General features: G+C 45.3%; 1 long non-coding RNA gene across 2 annotated transcripts in view; it reads left to right on the forward strand.

Moving 5' to 3' along the window:
• Positions 1-17,736, forward strand: part of LOC146797781 (uncharacterized) — a 105,937-nt gene that overhangs the window by 78,284 nt on the left and 9,917 nt on the right. For both annotated transcript variants that reach the window (XR_014968532.1, XR_014968533.1), the window contains exon 2: positions 3,477-3,555. This is a non-coding gene — a long non-coding RNA (uncharacterized LOC146797781). The remainder of the gene's footprint in view (positions 1-3,476; positions 3,556-17,736) is intronic.

Below are 17,736 nucleotides of genomic sequence, written 5' to 3' on the forward strand. Positions count from 1 at the left end.
AACAAAAAATTATTTTCTATGGAAACTAGGTTCGAACAAGAACTACCTACTGGCAACTGCCAGTTGGAGAAAATATAAATGTAAATATATATATATATATATTGACTTCTGTTATGGCCTGAATCAGTCTGATTGACTCTTCAGCGTCAGTAACATATGAACTGCAACATAACTAATAAGCATGCTGCTCACATACAGGCACTAAAGCCATCATTTATACCATATGTGTGATGCAGGGCCTTTCATTAGCAGGATCGGACTGGGGAACAAAAAGCAGCCCTGGCAAAATTGCTGAAACCAGCCTGCTCCCTTCGTCTCTCTCTCTTACCATCTATCCATTCTCATGGTCTCCTTATTCAGTCGAAGCCTACCAGACAGTGCAGTTGTCTGGTTACGAAAAGACTTCAAGTAGGCAATCTGAAATCTTTCCTGGGAATGCATTCAACCCGTTGCTTACCATTGGCTTTGTGGTGGGTAGCCCACATTTTCTGGCTTTATATTTGCTGGCTTTATTTGTTTTACGTTGCACGGTATGTCTTTCTCCATCCTGTGGAGCATCACATGTTTACTGTATTCTTCCACAGGGGCTCTCTTTCTGTAAGCAGGCCTTTAACGTTTGCTCTTATCTTGACACATTGTCTGTGTGTTCAGAGGGAGCATGGGGTGTAATTTTCTTTCTCTGACTTCAAAGTGAGAGGATTTATGTTACAATCTTGTTGGGTACTGGGAAAGAAAAAGTTGTTTTCTACCACACAACAAGATATAAATGTCTGTAAATAAACTATGCAGAATTAAGAAAGCACAAATAAAGCACATTTTTGTAGTTCTGAAGTGTAGTGGATACAAATATTTCAATACTGCCCAAAACAAACCAGTACACTAGGTGATGCCATTTCCACACATTATCCTTTGTGTGCTGTATATTTTTATCAGTAAAACTGTATGTGCAAATGTAATGTTCATTTCAATTGGAAATGTCTTGTCTGTAATTGCAGTGCGCTAACACACCATGTATACTCCACTCTAAGCCGCTCCATTCTTCGACGCTCCACTGCACAATGCTCCACTCTACGCCATTTCACTCTAAGTCACTGTACTCCACTTCACTCTATGACACTCTGCTATACTGCAATCTATGCCACCCTACGGCACTCCATGCCATTTTACTACACACTCTACTCCACTCTACACTAAGCCACTCTACTCTACACTACACCACCCCACTCCATGGCACTCCATTCTCCACTCCTCTACAAAACTTTTCTCCACTCCATCACACTCCACTCTGACACTCTACACCACTCTATTATACTCTATGGCACTTCACTCTAGGTCACTCTACACCACTCCACTCAACGACTCTATTACACTCTATGCCGCTCCACTCTACTCCTCTAACCCACTCCACTGTATGACTTGATTCTACTTCACGCCACTCCACTCTGTGACACTTTACTCCACTCTACACCCCTCCACGCCACTCCAGTCCACAACATTCCAGACCACGCCACTCTACTCCATGACACTTCACTCCATGCCTCTATGCCACTAACATCTAGCCATGGTGAACAGAAGCCACGCTGGTGTACAACATGGCTAAAACACATTGGCAAAGCCACTAGCTCTTGCATAGGCAAGACCTATTGGCTTTGCCAATGCTTCTTTCTTCTTTTCTCTCTTTCTGATCACTTTCTCTCTGCCTCCGCCCTCTCCCTTTTTCTTCCCATCTCTCCCGAGGCCTCCCCATGCCTTCTGCAAACTATGGGGAAAGTGACAGAGCCACCAGAAGCAACCTAGGGGGTTCAAAATCGGTCCCAAAAGGCTCCATTACACAAGGGAAATGCCTGGTGGAATCCAAGCCTGTCTGCCCCTGGTCATTACCTATGCAGCGCTGACATACAGGGCTCTGCTGGAAAGTTGCGAACCACATTTCCAGGTCCCCATTTTCAACAGAGCACTAGTACATCTGTGTTCTAAGAAACACAAACGGTTCAGAGCTGTTGGACTAGTATCTATCACAAACTCATAGCTTTGTTTAACCTGCCGCTCCGAGGGTCAGGAGCTGCACTGCAAAGGCGGTGCTACACAATACCAGACCCCCATAGTGCTGGGTAAGAGCGAAAGTACTTACCTACACAATCCCCATTGATTCCATATAGAGACCGTCACATTGCTAGCTGCACTTCAGTCCTCAAAAGCAACCCCCCAGCTTTTAAGCACTGGGAGAACACGGCTGTAAAATGCCCCTCTTGGCTAACAATGTAACTCACTATCACAAAGACACAGTTGTTTCTTCACAAGAAGATGATAGGAAACAATTTTTGTGAAGCGAAGAACAATTGTAGAAGTTTGAACAAGCAGGGCCGGAGTGGGAACTAAAAGCAGCGCTGGCAATTTTGTCGGACCAGTCCCTATGGGTGGAGGGGTGCATGTGTGAAGCACAGCTGCAATTGTTAATGGGGGCTGATATTGCAGCACCACTGCAAATCTGGCGCCCATTAACAAAACCGGCCCCCACTGCTGCAAAACTGCCCCCCACCCTTCCAGCCTCCCGGGGAAACGCCTGATGCCCGGTATGGCCAGTCCGGGCCCTGTTAACAAAACCGGCCCCCACCACTACAAAACTGCCCCTCACCCTTCCAGCCTCCTGGGGAAACGGCTGATGCCCGGTATGGACAGTCCGGGCCCTGTTAACAAAACCGGCCCCCACCACTACAAAACTGCCCCTCACCCTTCCAGCCTCCTGGGGAAACGGCTGATGCCCGGTATGGCCAGTCCGGGCCCTGTTAACAAAACCGGCCCCCACCACTACAAAACTGCCCCTCACCCTTCCAGCCTCCTGGGGAAACGGCTGATGCCCAGTATGGACAGTCCGGGCCCTGTTAACAAAACCGGCCCCCACCACTACAAAACTGCCCCTCACCCTTCCAGCCTCCTGGGGAAACGGCTGATGCCCGGTATGGCCAGTCCGGGCCCTGTTAACAAAACCGGCCCCCACCACTACAAAACTGCCCCTCACCCTTCCAGCCTCCTGGGGAAACGGCTGATGCCCGGTATGGCCAGTCCGGGCCCTGTTAACAAAACCGGCCCCCACCACTACAAAACTGCCCCCCACCCTTCCAGCCTCCTGGGGAAACGGCTGATGCCCGGTATGGCCAGTCCGGCCCTGTTAACAAGTATGAAGAACAGCATCAACACGGTACACCCTTTCCCTGCTCAACAGTCTAATAAGGACCCAAGGAGACAGAAGAAGAGAAGTGTGGTATTGGTGCTTGGAGAGTGTGAGGTGTGCTGGATGGAACTCAGAAAGGAAGATGTGAGAAGGTGTAGAGCTGGAATGTGGAATTAAAGCAGAGCGGAGGCTCAAGGAGAGGGATGATTGGCTTACTCCCGAGTGGAGCTAGTCGTGGTATAGGATGCTGCTCCTGGTACATGATGTATTTTATGAAAGAATACACATCCATCTCTATCTGCAGGTGTGCATCCTGAATATCAACAGCAGTACATCAATGGGACACAACTTCAAGGCAAAGCATCGAACAACAATATCGACAGGTAGGTTAAGTCTAGGTTTTCCTTACTCAACTCCACACGTAAGTACATTGGCAATATATATAAATAAATCCTAAAGGTATGTTGATGTGGAGGTAGGAATAGTAAATCTATACTTCCCTATATGCACCTCCTTCGATATTCAGTCCTCGATATTCTTCTACCAGGATATTCTAGGGGTCAATTTTCAGTAGTACATCCTCTCTGCATCACCTTTGTTTGAACCAGTCTGCATAACACAACCCTAGAGATTACACCTTGACACACTATACTAAACTAATCACGGCCTAAACATTACAAACTACATTGTAACACACATTGATCTCTGTCCTGTGCTTTCGTTTTGCACTAATGCATTCTGGGACTTGTACTAGTTTTGTTAAATTATCCCACTTGAACATTACCAAGGCCACTCCAATTATGCATCATTAGGGATCCATACTGTGTGGAGGGGTTGACTAAACTATACATCAGGATATGGCACATTCTTTGAGAGTAGCATTTTGCAACTGTGTCATTTTAACACACATTAATACTGTATGGGACTGGGCAAAGGTTTCAACTCATTAGTATTACCATTTTGCAAAGGGCCTAACACTGAGTGGTACCACTTGTGGCACTTTTTTTGGGAAACTTTTGATCTGTTTAACCTAGAAACAATTTTTTGTCGTAATCTGCAAATTATGCAGCACATGGTGGAATATATGAAAAGTGCGGAAATTCCTTAATCATGCAGAAAATGCCATAGCTGCAGAATTTAATAAGTGGCCCTGATTCCTGGAACCTACAGTTTGTTGTAAGAAATATCCAGGTTAAGAATGATTTGGAAAGCGTGTGGAACTTATTCCTGACCTGCAACACCCCCTTCAATACTATTAGTGATACTAAATTGAGGCCTGCAAGTACACCATCATCTGAAACACGCCAGTGCTTAATTTATAAAAGTAGGAGTGCCGGTGCCAAGCTCTGCTCAGAAGCTGGCAGCCGGTGCAATTAAATGTTGGCGGACAAAAGCTAATGCTGGTAGTCTTTCATCCACCCCAGACACCACTCCCTGCCCCTTTTGCTCTCTCTTGCAGGTTCCTGCTTTCTCCCTTTGAGATGGTTTTGCCGTCATGCTCTTCCGTCTTTCTGATCTCTGTATTTTTCCTCTCTTGTGCTCAGTAAATAATCTTATGCAGAAAAATGAGTGCTGGTCCCCAAACATAAGTGCCAATGGCCTCCCCATTGGCAACCACCGGCTCAAATTAAGCACTGGCAACACCCCCTTCGATGCCATTAGCGATGCTGAATAGAGCTCTGCCAGTAGAGCCCAATCCTAACCTGCATTGCACTGGCAGCCCTCTGATATTCATGAACTGGGACGTATCCATCAGCCAGTGCATCTCAGTCTGGACCAGAGTTATAAAACGAACGTACGAAACAATCTGTGGACTCAAGGAGAACAGTTTACAGTTTTGAACTAATAGCAGAACATTGAAATGTTGAGCGCTCCATTGAAGACAATGAAGTGCCCGGGCTTCTAATGGCTGGTAGAAGCCCTGAGCATCAACATTCCAGTTCACAGCTGTTGCTGTGAACAAAGGCCTCACGGAGCCCGAGGTGATTTCAACCCCATCAGGCTCTGTGAGTCCTTTGTTTTACAAATTAGCACATTCTGCCCTCTTGGAGCAGAATGTTCTAATAGCCTTAGAGCCCGCCATAGCGGGCTCAACTGGCCCGCTCCCTTGTTAAAGGCCTGAGCCAAAGTGCTGGAGCAGGCCTTTAATGGCCGGTAGAGCCCGCTACGACGGGTTCTAAGGCTGTATGATATACCCCAGCCTTGGGTCATTCCCTGCAACTACTCCTGCATATGTGCCCTCCTGTTCCTACTTTTCCTATCAGCTCACAAAAAGTAGATAGATTGTTGCCCTTTCACATTTCTTCTTTGCGTGTAAGTGCAAGAAGGCAGAATTTTTGTGCTTTTCAAATTGGAATATAAATGAACGTAATGAAAATATTATAACGTAAAACATAGTTGCCCCTCCTCCCCAGTACCCCTTCAAGTGATCTGAATGGCACCAGTGAACTAACTCTGCTCTCCTCTTCACAGGGAAAGCTAAAATAACAACGGCATGTGTGGGGCAGGCCTTGTTATCTTCTTTTTGGGTCTTGCCTACAGATAGCTTTAACTGTCTGTTGTCAAAGACCTACTGTCTACAATACAATATACATATGCAGTGCTTTGGGTCAGCTCCTTCTTCACAATTGGATGACATGTCCAGGTCAGGTCCTTGCTCTAGGAGCTTATAGTGCCTTGAAGCACTGATAATAGGTTTATTATAGAAAGCGGGTTGCCCATGATAAAAGTAAATCGTTTTTTTTCTTATTCCTGTGAATATCCCAAAGTCTTGAAGTGCTATAACAAATATAATTACATGGAGAAAGTTAGAATAGCGTTTCTAACATAACGCCAACTCACCACAGCCTATGTATACCGACAACAGACGATAATTCCATCCCACTAACTGTTACCCATTTTATATCCATTAGAAGAAGGCAATGCTGAGTCCACTGTCTTGAAACTCAGCACACAAGGGCCTAACTTTAAATAGTGCAGCAGTTGCAGTTGCACCGGGGCCAGGAATGTGAGAGGCTTAATGAATTCCCTAAATAGTTTTTTAAACTACAAAAGCAAGGGGTAGGGACCATTTACCATGCTTGCATTAGGGCCCATAGCATCTTTGCTACATACTTATAGCACACTGACCAGACTGCAAAACTCGACCCGACTTGCAGGTTACACATACTTTCAGAATCAGTGGTATTAACGGAGTGTTTCATTTGTCAGCCAACCCACTGTATAAATCCCTGGAGGAAAGACTTCTTCACAAGTGAAGCAGCCGAAGGGCTGTCTCCAGAGCAACCAACATCTCCAAACATTAGGTCATGTTATGTTGGTATTTGCGTAGCATGCATCTGCCACGGGTGTGGCCTCTTAGGAGAAGGAGTTCTTGAAAAGTGTCCGGCCCTGGCGTGAAAGGGAATTATCTTAAGAAAGGGTAAGTCAAATATCGGGTCCAATTTCGAAATTGCAAAATCGAAATTAAGGTTGCTCACAAAAAAATGAAAAAAGCCCAAAGCTCAACACATTTGCTTTTACAAGCACTGTGAGTGACCAAACAAAGTATTTTTACCGTAATGATAATTACATTAAGATGCATACATTGCATTGGAGCCCTGACATAGGTCTTGAAAGCAACTTCCCCAGTAGGAGAGCCTGTGTGCAGGGCTGCTTCCAGTGTCCTGGCACTCTAGTGAGACAGGCTCCCCTCATGAAAAGCTTGTTTGCATGTCCTGTAAAGGTAATTACTATTAAAACGCAATTACACTGTACAACTCAAGGCACTGCTGAATAGCACAAGTACTGCTCCTTCTGTGCATTCCTCAGTGCACGAAATGAGAAAATCTTGCGTGGCGGGACATCTATCTGCAGTTAGCTTTTTTTCTAATTCAGGAATGCAGATGTGAGGTGTAGTTTTCTGAAGCGTCACATCCACTTACCATGGTTTAAAAAAATAATTCGCCCGACCCTAATCTTAAATGAAGGACGTGGGTGAAGTGTCATGAAAGCAGGCTGGGTGGGAGAGTGTGGCATGCCAAGAGAGGCGAGAGATAGAAGGTCTTCTGCACAGAGATTGTTATGAATACATAGATGAGACTGCAAAGAAGATTGGGGGATGGGCTTTGGCAGGTGGGTCAAGTTAAACTAGCGAAAAGGGGGTGCAGCGCAAATGTTGTGGTGAGAGTGACACATTACCAGTCGTGGCACTTAAGTACTGTGGTGGCTACAGGTAATGAGAAACCAGTGCGTGCAGGATCTATCTATCTATCTATCTATCTATCTATCTATCTATCTATCTATCTATCTATCTATCTATCTATCTATCTATCTATCTATCTATCTATCTATCTATCTATCTATCTATCTATCTATCTAGTTTCTTGTAGGTCGCAACTACCCACTTGTTAGGGTCTCAAGACACTAAGAGGGGGCGGAGGGGATCTGCGGCTCAGTCAAAGAGCCAGGTTTTGAGGTCCTCCCTGAATTGCAGCAGTGATGGAGATTGCCTGAGGTGCAGAGGCAGGGAGTTCCAGTCTTCGCAGTGAGGTAGGAGAAGGATCTTCCTCTGGTCCTGGTCTTGCAGATCCGTGGGACGGTGGCCAGGGCCAGTTGGGTGGAGCTGAGCTGTCTGGTGGGAGTGTAGAAGGAGAGGCGATGGTTGAGGTATGCAGGTCTGGTGTTGTGGAGGCCTTTGTAGGCATGTGTGAGGAGCTTGAAGGTAATTCTTTTGTTGATAGGTAGCCAGTGAAGGCTCGCAGGTGACCGGTGATGTGGCTATTACGTGGGATGTTCAGGAGTTTTTGGGTGGTTCCGGTGTAGAGTGCGTATCTATCTATACGCACCACTGCTGTTCTGTAGTGGCAGTTCACTGCAGAGGTACGGAACAGGTGAAGGTGAGAAGCAGAAAGATAAAGGGCAGGGTAGGGGAGATATTCCTAGGGCGTAGAGGGGGTTGTTTCTAAGGTGTAGATGCAATACATGTGTTGTCCTTGAAGACTGATGGCAGTCTGCAAGGGTTCTGATGCACCTGCATCTGGAAAGAAGGAGAAAGTGCAATCAGAAGGAGGTGGAGATAATGAGTTTCAGGCACAGGTAGGCCAAAAGTGCGGGGTGCAGGCATGGGAAATATGAGTGCAGGTGTTTTTTGCAGGATAGGCCTTGAGATGAACCTCTAAGATAGCAATGAAATGCTTGAGCGAAGTGATCCATAGGTGGGAGTAATGGGGCGCGAAGGAGATGTCCGAGTTGTGGAAATAGTGGGAGGAATGTGGAGCAGAGGGTATCTGTGCCCAAACTGGCAAGTATGGATGTTTGGGGTATTTGTGTGGCACCAACCTAGCTGAAAGGTATCAGAGTGCTGTGCTGCACTCAATGGGTAGAGTTGAACTGGTGGTTGTTGGTACAGGTCACTTAGAGTTTAATGACCAGTGCATATTCAGGAGGGTGCAATAAGAAACAAGTGTCTTTCAGAAAGTTTTCTGACAGTTAAAGGCGCTCCGGGGTGTAGAAGTGAGGCCAGTTGCGCCTTTTTTATTAATCTCTCTGCGAGGCATATTCCACACAGCATGCTCAGCTGATACGGTCCTTCTTCCAAAAGTGTCCAAGTTGGCAGTCGTTCATCCCATGTTCAAGGTGCTACACAAATTGGTAATTTGTGACATAGGGGTTACTTCTAATGTATGGACAGCCCAAATGCCAAAATTCTGAGACCGGTATATTTTATGTATTTTTCTTTTGTATAAGACTGCACCCAAGGCATATTTGGGCACCATGACAAATGCTGGCCCTGGGACAATGGAGGTAATTTTTGACATATAGGGGTGCCCAAAGCACATTTTGAAAACAAAATAGGGTAAGGTCCTAGGGAGTGTCAGGTTTCATTGGCCTGGCACACTATGAAAGTATTTGATGGAGGGCTTTTCAGAGCCTATGGATTTCTAGCAAATATCTTTGAGAATTATGTTTTAAAATGCATTATTTGACTCTATTATTTTCAAAATGTTCTTGTGGTGAGCAACTCCCTCGAAGGAGTCTGGCTCACACACTTTGCTCACTACAATTCAGAGCAAGTATTACACCCCAAAACGTACAAAGATCATGTCAGCTATCCAAGATAGGTGGTATTTAAAATAACATTTGTCTGTGTTGTGTTGTTACATTTAATACACAGATATTACGGAACTTAGGCTATGTCAATTATTGTGATGTCATCAGGATTAAGGTCATGTGACATGACTTCCTGGAAAATTATGAGTCAAGGGTCATATGTTGTCATTTTCTGTGGGGTCATTAAGGTCAAAGAGTATGTGATGCCACTTCCGTTACCCCAGGCATTTTGTCGAATTGACGTCCATGGCAACAACGCACTCTATAATCCTTGACATAACAAACCAGCGTGACAGCTCATTAACTTAGTATGTTGTAGACTCCTGCATAAAGTTACTTATGCTCACAAATCTTATGAAATGCACAATTCCTGTAATTTTGCATTAAGCAGTTTGGTGTATTTTTGAGATCCAAGATTGATTGAGGTGAAAATGCATTACCACAAGTTACTTTTTTATGCAAGGGTAAGCCCTGGAGTAACAATTTCACATGAGATAGTGGCAAACCACATTTTGAGCTATTTATGTTATTTGCGTGCAGCATTGGGGGAATTTAATGAAAACTCGTGATTTTGCATCTCTATAGTGTACTATCGGTCCACATTGCAGGGCAGATTGCAACAGCATGGACAGTGAGTAAGAGCCCGGTTTTGAGATCTTTCCGAAATGACAGAAGTCATGTCTGTGATCATTGGCAGGTGTCTGGGTTTAGAATTCCACGGTTTTGCAGCATGTATTTAAAAATGTTAACCACCTAGGCGTTTTTTTAGGTCTCGCCTAGCGACGCAGCGCATGCGCTGCACGCCTATGCGAGATCTATTGTTGTGGATTTTGCTTCCGAAGGGGGACAGGAGATGTGCACTTGCCCGGACAGCCGATGTACACGCTCACGGCGTCTCTTCTCTGGGGATCTCAGCTTGCGCACGGACAGCAGATGTGCATGCTCATGGCGTCTTGCGCGCTCCCACCGCACTTTCGTGTGCTCAAACAATGCCCCTGCTGCACTTGTGATACAGAGTGCTGCCTGTGTAACCAAGGACGCGAGGTCTTCAAGGTCGCAGAGGCACAATGCAGCTGCAGTGGTTGGCTCTGGTTGCCAGCTCTTCTCCAAGCCATCCCTGCAGGGCAAGAGCTGCTCCCATGAAGCTTAATGCTGCTCACAGGGTTAGAGCCGCTCGCACAATTTATTTTTTGTTTTTTTGTACTGTACCAACAAGGACCGACTGGACGCTTCAAGCCTCCCATTAGAAGACAGTGAACGGCAGGCTCTTCTGAACCTCTACACCTGTGGTTCAGGAAATAGGAAATACCTCTACATAGTTTGTGTGAAGAGGGCTCTGTGACACCCACAGCCTTCTGAAAAACATCCCGGTCACTTCGCTCCACCCTCAGCCCGGCCGCCATCTTCACCCTCCTCCCCCCGACCCTGCTTTAACCAACAGCACAATTGTGTAGCGCCCGCTGTCTTATGTGAGTTTGGTGCTCATACAAAATACATGTTGCAATGGAAAAAATGGACATCTTGCATCACTGCAGACTCTTATTAACTAATTTACATTTTTATTGTTGTCGCGCTCCATGAGGGTGCTTGTTTTACCAGTCGGGAGAAGTTCAAAGTTCGATGCAAAACGTATTACATCGCCGGCTATTAATGCATTATCTTAATAAACATCTTCGCTATTGATCGAAAATAAGTTTTTTTTCGCTCTGCCCGCGCTTTTCATCTGCGCTGTACTCAAGTAATGAAACAACATATTACAGGAAGGAAAGGGGGTGTCCCTTCGCACCTTTTCCATAGAAGTTCCCGAATATATATTTCTTTCAGAGAGCCTTAACCACCTTTATGCGCGATGGCCGAACTCCCGGCTTCTATTCTCTTTAATTGGACTGAAACATGGTCTAGCGCAGCGTTCGATGGAAACCGCTTCTGGGAGCTTTCATGTTTAGCCCAGCCTTTGAACAAAACACATTTGCGTGGGCATATTGTCCTTGGAAATGTCAGCCATATGGAAGGTGGTTTAACATATCTAGCATGTGGCGTTTTGGTCTGGTTTCAACTTAGCTGCTACTTTTTAGCAGAATATTAATTGGCCACGCGACAGCACTTCACTCCCAGGCGTTGGTGCACTGTTCTGCTCTCTTGTGTCCTAAGTGTGCTTCGTTTCAAGCACATCTGCAAAACGATATCATGAAGAAGAGGAGGGAAGAACAACCAGAGAGGAAGGGGGCACCTAACTAGGGATAACTGCTGTGTGGTTTGTTGAAAATAACCAAAAAACTTGAGAATCCCCCTCCTTCCCATTAAAGAGCACCCTTCCCTTTAAAAAGCACAGCCACCGCAGCAAAGCAACTATGGACAAGCTGGAAACCGCATATGCATGGCTAGGGGGAAACAGGAGAAATAAGGGCCGCAAAAACGAATCTGCGGGGCTTCCACTGAAAACAACCTGGTAAAGTATGTCAGAAAGAGAAATGACATAATTAACCATCAGAAAATATAGACCATAATGTACTACATGGAGAGCAGTAGAAGTTTATAAAGCAACCCTTGTGTCATATTTTATGACAGTCTTTATTATATAATCATAAAAGAAACAACAGCATTTAAAACACACAGGGGCAGATTTATGTTCCCTGGCGCATCCCTGCAAATCAGCATGGATGCGCCAGGGAAGATGCGTCACGCAAGTTTGCCCTTGCGCCACCGCAGATGCGCCGCATTTACAATGCGGTGCATCGTGGCACAAGGACAAGCAGATACGTGACGCATCTGCCGGCGTAAGGTTGGCGCAGTGCTGAAGTTGCTTCGAAAGCGCGACGCAACTCCAGCACTGTTCCAACCTACCCTATCCCTAACATGGTGCGTCAAGCCTTACGCCTGCTTCAAGCAGGCGCAGGGTTTTGACGCATCAGCGTTGGGAAAGTGACTCAGTGAAATCTTATAGATTTCACTGAGTCACTTTTCAGGGGCGTTCCTGCGACGGAACGCCCCCCCTGAGTAGAAACGCCCACATGAAACCTGACGGGGGTTTCATGTGGCGCAGGGCTTTACACCGTGACGCATCTCCATAGATGCGTCACGATGTAAATGGGGCGCAACATGGCGCAGGGTTTACGCCGCCGCTGCGTCACAAAAGTGACGCAACGGCAGCATAAAAGTGGCGCAAGTCTGATATAAATCTGCCCCACAGAGTTAACAACACTGAAACCATGTTATCTCTTTTTACAAAATACTTTTAGTGACACTGGGTTTTAATTAACCCACCTTGAGGAAAACGTGCTTCTCCCCCTCTGCCTCTACATTGCTCTCTAGCTCTTTGCTGCTGCTCTCCACCCTGTCCTCCGTGTTACTTCCCCGACCCACACCCTCTTTCTGTTGTCCGTACCTTCTCCTCCCCCGCTCCCCTGTATATTGCTTTCCATCCAGCAGAACGCGGACCCCACCACCATATTACTTTTACAACACTCTGGCCATCCATGTTGTTCGCCCCCACCATCCTGCAATTTGCAATACAATAGGTCTCGCATTTGAGATACTTTGACCTATTGGTATTATAAATGACAATGGCTTTTATTATTGCAGGTGTTTTTTAAACACATAAATAAATGGCATTGTCATTTACAATCCCAATAGGTTAAAGTCTCGCAAGTGCGAGACCTATTGCATTGCAAATGCTTGTTCTGAGGTGGCGTGGGACAGGAGGAGGCGTTCATAGGCTGACAGAAGGTGTAGCTGGGGAGATGTCAGAGAAGTGTGCTTTGAACACATTTTTGACCCGATTTGCGTAATGTCCATTGTGTGAAGAAACTAGAGACCGCCTGCAGTTTCATTAGTATTTATTTAGTTACATGTGACTGTAGTTATCTGTGGGGAAAATGTGATGAATCAAGTAAACATAGGGCAAATGTTTATCTGGCGGGTCATCAGGGCAACACGCCTGACGCCCCGATTGTCTCTGGCTCAGCCCTGCTCAGGTGGTCTCATATCACATGCTTCATCAGCTGCCCTCCTCGTCAGATGCTCTCATGCACGTCAACCGTAAAGACGTCAAACAGACTTCATATCTTTGGCGTTTTCCATGCTGTGGGTTCCAGCATACGTGGAAAAAAACCTTTAAAAGCCTATTATAACCTATTAACCATTTGGTTATCCAAAAGACCCTTTTATCGACGTGACTGTGCAGTCAAAGTTGACAGGATAAGAAATGTAATTTGTCTTCATATCTGAATTGGATAGAAAACAAGCATTAAAAATGCAACATGTCTCGGCTTTGTAAAAGTTAAAGCAATTGTGTTTGTAATTAGGTGGCTTTTTAGCTTTGGTTTTATTAGTGTTTTTCAAACTTTCATGTACATAACATGCATATGTATGCATATATGTATATGTATGCAGATGTATATATGTATGAATGTATGGATATATATATATATTCACATACATACATACATACATACATACATACATACATACATATATAAATGCATATGCATATATATACATATACATATATATATATGAGCATGTGTGCGGGTAGAGAGAGGTAGAGAGGTAGAGGTAGAGAGGTGTAGAGGGGTAGAGGTAGAGAGAGAGGCAGAGAGAGAGGTAGAGAGTAGGGAGTGAGTAGGGAGTGAGTAGTAGAGAGTAGTAGTGAGTATTACAGAGTAGAGAGTAGTAGAGAGTGAGTAGTATAGAGTAGCAGAGAGTAGTAGACAGCATAGTAGAGAGTGTAGCAAAGAGTGTAGCAAAGAGTAGCAGAGAGAGAGTAGTAGTGAATAGGAGAGTGAGTAGTAGAGAGGGAGTAGTAGAGAGTGAGTAGTACAGTAGTTGAAAGTGAGAAGTAGAGAGTAGTAGAGAGTGAGTAGAGACTAGTAGAGAGTAGTAGAGAGTGAGTAGTAGCAAATAGTAGAGAGTGAGTAGCAGAGTAGTAGAGATTGAGTAGTAGAGAGTAGTAGAGAGTGAGTAGTAGAGAGTGCGTAGTAGAGAGTAGTAGAGAGAGAGTAGTAGAGAGAGTAGTAGAGAGAGTAATAGAGATAGAGTAGTAGAGAGTAGTAGAGTGTGAGTAGTAGAGAGTAAGTAGTAGTAGAGTGCAGTAGACAGTAGTAGAAAGTAGTAGTAGAGAGAGAGAGTGAGTAGTAGAGAGTAGTAGAGAGAGAGTAGTAGAGAGAGTAGTAGAGAGTAGTAGTAGTGAGTAGTAGAGAGTAGTAGAGAGAAGTAGAAAGTAGTAGAAAGTAGTAGAGGGTAGTAGAGAGTAGCAGAGAGTGAGTAGTAGAGAGTGAGTAGTAGAGAGTAGAGAGTAGTATAGAGTAGTAGAAAGTAGTAGAGGGTAGTAGAGAGTGAGTAGTAGAGAGTAGTCGAGTGAGTAGTAGTGAGTAGTAGAGAGTAGTAGTGAGTAGTAGAGTAGTAGAGAGAGAGTAGTAGAGAGTAGGAGAGAGCGAGTAGTAGAGAGTGAGTAGTAGAGAGAGAGTAGTAGTGAGTAGTAGAGAGTAGTTGAGAGTAGTAGAGAGTAGTAGAGAGTAGTAGAGAGTAGTAGAGAGTAGTCGAGAGTAGTAGACAGTCAGTAGTAGAGAGTGAGTAGTAGAGAGTGAGTAGTAGAGAGTAGTAGAGAGTAGTAGAGAGTAGTAGAAAGTAGTAGATGGTAGTAGAGAGTAGTAGAGAGTAGCAGAGAGTCAGTAGTAGAGAGTGAGTAGTAGAGAGTAGAGAGTAGTAGAAAGTAGTAGAGGGTATTAGAGAGTGAGTAGTAGAGAGTAGTAGAGTGAGTAGTAGTGAGTAGTAGAGAGTAGTAGTGAGCAGTAAAGTAGTAGAGAGTAGGAGAGAGCGAGTAGTAGAGAGTGAGTAGTAGAGAGAGAGTAGAGAGAGAGTAGTAGAGAGAGTAGTAGAGAGTAGTAGAGAGCGTAGTAGAGTGTGTAGTAAAGAGTGTAGTGTAGAGTAGTAGAGTAGTAGAGAGAGAGAGTAGTAGAGAATAGGAGAGTGAGTAGTAGAGAGTAGAAGAGAGAGTAGTAGAGAGGAGTAGAGAGGAGTGAGAAGTAGAGAGTCTTGCTGCAGATATCCCTCTGAAGCCAGGTGTTGTGTGTGCGTACAGTATACGCTAATTCACAATAAACAAGCCAGGGGGTGAAACTGCCGTGTACGCACCTCGTATTTAGTATAACGTTTAGAAGTTACGAGCTCCGAGAGGAGTGAGTTTAATCCCCTCCTGCACTGAAGTTGTTCTGTGCACCCGCATGCGATTTTGATACCCGCCGAGGGTGCGGAGGGACATTCTACAGAAATAAGTGAAAATTCAAAGTCAGAACGAAACATTTGTAAGTAATTCGGCGCAGTCTGTAGGCATGAATGAACGAGGGCCCGGCGTCCTTTCAACAAAGCGCAGACCCACACACATCTGCCCAAGTGTCACTTGACAAAAAACAGAGGCTTTCTGCAATAATGGTAAATATTTTTCTCTGTGAATGTGGTTCAACACAGTACTGTGTGGCTGGTAAAAAACAAATAATACCCCTTTAAGACATCTGCTAAAACCAGAAATCAGTAGCCTAAGAAATACAGTGAAAGAACATTCATTATGTGGCCTCTTTGCTGTATCCTTTTGAATGGCTCCCACAGAACGAACAACTCGATGGTTGGGAGAACCTGTCCCACATTGTTGCCGCCTGGATGATAATTTGCTGCCAAAAATGTATTTTTTTTGTAAAAACAGGCCAATGTTTTGCTCACTCCCCCGTCACACGTGGTTACAGTCCGTGCAGAGGGGGCGCTGGGATTCTCAGGCTCGCCCTGCTCCTAGCAGTGAGCCCAGCGGGATCCTGGGGCAGAGTTCTCACCCCCCCTGGCCCCGGTGCGCTGTCCGGGGACTGTGGGAAACAAGCGCTCACCAGGCAAAGCGCTTTACATGAGCACCAGTTAAGTTACACATTATATAAATAGTAGAAAACACTAGTAAACATTGCAAGAGAGAGCCACACTCTGTGTGAGAAATATTGGTATAACTGTAGCAATACGCAATGGAGTGAGGTGCATTGGCGGAGCTGCTTGCGATCCCGATTTTGCAGCAGCAAAATTTACTATTGTTGGTTGCATTGTCCGAGACGGGGGAGGTCGCGTGGGGTGTCGGGTAGTGGAGGAGAGGGGTTATGATGGCTGGAGTGCGCACTCGCCAGGCAACCATGGTTTAGCGAGATGCAAAAATAAACACGCGGCGGAGCTTGTCTTTATGGGGCCATGTGTTTGAAACACATGGCCTCATAAAGATAAGAAACCTTTTGCGACGGGAAGTCAGACGAGCCAGTCCAAGTGGGCCGTCTGAAAAATGGGAATGTCTACGTCACAAAGTGCTCTTTCCCAATGGCTGGCCACCGTTTCGCGTAAACGGTGACGCCAGCCAATGGGAAAGAGGGGGGGAGCTTGAAGCCCTTTACAGAATTCCCTCAGAATCATTAAATCTCGCCGAGCGAGCTGCGCATGTGCGCAGCCACGCTAGCCAAGACCTAAAAAAGTGGGAAACATCTGTGAATTAAGCAACTCTAAACTTTTTAAGACATGCTGTTACCGACTCATCAAAAGAGGTGGTAACTTATTCCCAAAGGAGAAGGGACCCTAGGATGGGGTTGCGTGTACAGCAGGCCAAGGAACTGCTTGCTCCTCCTGATATTTTCCCAAATGGGAAACTTTAATTTCTTTAAGGATCCACATGAATAGCATATGTTACCACACATGCCAAAACCACGCGTGTCTTAACAACACAGTCAATGCCATGATTGTGTCGTCACCACCAGTTCCATTACAACGCAAGTCATTACAACGACTTGCTTTGCGGAAGCGCTGGACTTTGGAATAGTTAAAATTACTATTCAAACTCCAGTAGGTGTATCAGTAGGGAAGGTGTTGGACTTAAAATCCAACAACAGTCCAACACTGCATTCCCTAAAGCAAGTCGTTGTAATGACTTGCGTTGTAATGGAACTTGTGGTAAAGTCGTAGTCGTGGTAGTGACTGTGTTGTAAAGGCACTACGATGTAAAGCCTACTTTGTAATAGTGTTTCCCATCCACATTCCTGTGTTTTTACACCATCCAGGTGTTTGTAGCCAATCACAGGGGGTCACAGCTTACAACCTGCCTAATCAATATTCATGAGGCAGGCTATTCTGCGACCCCCTATAAATGGTGATTTGGGAGCTGACCTAATTGTACATATTGGTTTGCAAAATCAAAGGCATTTGCAAAACGTTGGTGTGCAATTAGCGACCACTTTTTGTTGTGAATGGACTAGTACATCAGGCTCTTCCTTCTTTCCTATCAAAAGCTAAAACCTTAAGCACATCCGACTCTTCTACCCACAAGTGCTATTTCTGCGGAAGGTATCTTAGCCGCATAAGCAGGCCCACCAGTAGATACTTGCTCCGCAGCTGTAGTTGGCAAGATACCCCAGTGAGTAATTTTCATTTTATGGTTAACGGAGGGCAACCAGAAGGTGAAA

This window comes from Triturus cristatus, chromosome 9 (genome assembly GCF_964204655.1).
Source record: "Triturus cristatus chromosome 9, aTriCri1.1, whole genome shotgun sequence".
Taxonomy (NCBI): Eukaryota; Metazoa; Chordata; class Amphibia; order Caudata; family Salamandridae; genus Triturus; species Triturus cristatus.